Source organism: Rhagoletis pomonella, unplaced genomic scaffold (genome assembly GCF_013731165.1).
Source record: "Rhagoletis pomonella isolate Grant_MI unplaced genomic scaffold, Rhpom_1.0 Rhpom_scaffold_00257, whole genome shotgun sequence".
NCBI lineage: Eukaryota > Metazoa > Arthropoda > Insecta > Diptera > Tephritidae > Rhagoletis > Rhagoletis pomonella.
The window spans coordinates 57713-60372 of record NW_023458811.1 but is presented as its reverse complement, the minus strand read 5'-3'; positions in this window follow the sequence as shown (position 1 = coordinate 60372).

The window sequence follows — 2660 nt, the reverse complement described above, 5'->3', positions numbered from 1 at the left end:
AGTTTCGATTTGACGGCTCAGTTTTCCGGTTGCCGATCTTGGTCCAGTGCTGGTTGATTTATCCAAAGCTTCAAACAAATGCCGAAACGGAAGTTCGTTGAAGTGTAGAAGGCAAACGAACCAATGCAATGGTCTTTTTAACAGCAATTCGAATCGTCGTATAATTCCACCGTGTGGGCCAGTGTTTGTTGGCTCACCGTCAGTGCATATTCCAATTAATGCATCCAGTGATATATTTTTATCGTTGAAAAAACCATTTAATTTGGTTGTTTTGTATTCAGCTGTTTCATGTTCCAGTCTGACGTAACCAATCAATTCAGAATTGGGTTCTCTCAAAATATCAAGATGAGGTTCTTTTACCATCCTAGTATGATACTTCTCATCAATTTTATCTATCGTTAAAGTATCATCTTTTCTGCCATCGAATGAAAACGCTAACAAATTGGTATCATCTAACCGTTTGCGAAGCACTTCTTGTCTGCATTTCTCTTTTTCTCTGCGAACTTTCGATTTATCCATGATGAGAGGTTTCCCATGCTTATCTTTAATTTTAAAATCTTGCAAAAGAGCGGTTCCCAATGCTGATGCTACTCTGTCAGGCACACCAAATCTGTCACATACCAAGGCAAAGTTAAAACAATCGTATCTCTCTGTGTATTGTGAACTTGTGCTTCTATCCATATCTTCTTGAACCGGTGGCGGTGCGTATGTTGAATCATCGGGATCTTGGTATGTTGGCATTGATGACATAGACGTTGCTCCTTGCTCTTCAGTTTCCATCACAAATGCATCCATTGTTAGTCTTCTCTGATTATGTTGATCGTGCATGAACTCTTTGAGGCGTTCGGGAACCCAGCCGCATGCACATGGAGCTGCCTTCAAATCGCATTTACATGTTCCAATGTAAAAAATTGTTTCCAGAGATTTTACATACTCTTTAAATTGTTGGGTGTTGTTTCTTCTCTTAATTGCTCTTGATACTTGTCAAGCAATTTATTCAATTTATTAAATACACTTTTTTTCAGCATTATTTCCATAAAAGTTTTTCCCAAATTCCAATCAACTTATCTTGTACTTGAATAGTGAATGATTTATGGGAAAACTTTTTTTGTTCTGTTTTAGCACGTTCGCTTAAGTAAAAATAATTTCTCAAGATATCCAGATGGGTTGGTAAATTAAGATCAGTTAAATCAGTAGACACACCAAAAACAGTAACATCATGCTTGGGTATATGACTCATTGGGTTTTCGATAGTTGTTGATGTAGTTGCTTCATCTTGCGGTGTAGAGGATGGTGGATTCATTGTAAACTTTTTGATTTGGAATGGTCACTTCACTTATTATTTTTTTTGAAATATTTTTTTATCTGAAATTAGCACTTCACACTTTGAGTTCTTCACAACGACTTAATGCATTCACAAAAACTGTTGCGTTATATATGGTCTACGAGACGAGGTAATAAGAATGAAATGGTAATTTCAATTCTACCTGCTGTGTCTTGTGGTGGCTTAAAAAAAAACAACACAAGCAATTTTACGATCTGCAATTGTGTCACAGTGATACCTTCATTGTTTAAAAGGGTTGCGGTGCATTCCAGTCATACCTTAATTGTTAAAATGGTTGCAAAAAACGCGCATTTCTTAAGAAGGTGCCTTAAAATACCCACAAAAAGGGTTGTAAAAACAACCTTCATTTCTTAAGTAGGTGCTATAAAAAAACTACACAAGTAAGTTTACGACATGCAGCTGTGTCTTAAAAAACGCACACAAGCAATTTTCCGATTTGCAATTGTGTCACAGTGATACCTTCATTTTTTAAAACGGTTGAATAAAAAACTCACACAACTATGTTTACGACATGCAAATGCATCCCAGTGATGCCTTGGTTTTAAAAGGGTTGTAAAAAACGCTAATTTCTAATAATTTTTTTAAATTTCTTTTCTATTACTAAGTTAAATTCATTTTTTCATTTACATATGTTCTGACTAAATAAATTTCTAAAGGGAAAAATAAACTCCAAAAAGAAAAAACATAGGCATTTCGCTGATTTGTTCATGTAAAGTGCAAAACCGGCGATTTTTTGAAATGTTTGTATGGTGAACCCCCAGGGGGGTTCCAGGGGGTGTGCCACTGGCATCGGTGGGTCGGGCCTCCAAAGTTAGTGGGGGTCGGTCATACATTTGGACTCGATTGGAGCACTCTAAATGGGTCAAAGTGGGATTTTTTAAAATTTGCCCCTACCCAAAAGTTCGACCCAAATTGGGGGACATCAGAATTCGTTTTAGAGGTATGGTTCCTTCGGCAAAGTTTCTTATTTTGATCCCTAGAATATGATTTTCACAGAGCAATGGGCGATTTTTTTGCCTCCGCACAAATCGACCCGGCCTAATGTATATACATACAAAGAGGTAAGACGATAATTTAGCATTTTTTTAATAACCTAGCATATCCTTCTGTTAGTTTTAAAACGGAAGGCAAAACGACTTCGTGTTTTTTTTAGGTTTAGATACTGCAAAAGGTGAACTTTATTTGTGAAAAGAAAAAAAAGTAATTGAAGTAGACTCAGCAATCCGGTTTTACTCCGATCATGGTTGATTAATACGGGTTATAAACGGGCTCGCTTATATGCATAAACAGCCTTTATTTGCATTAACTCATGCTT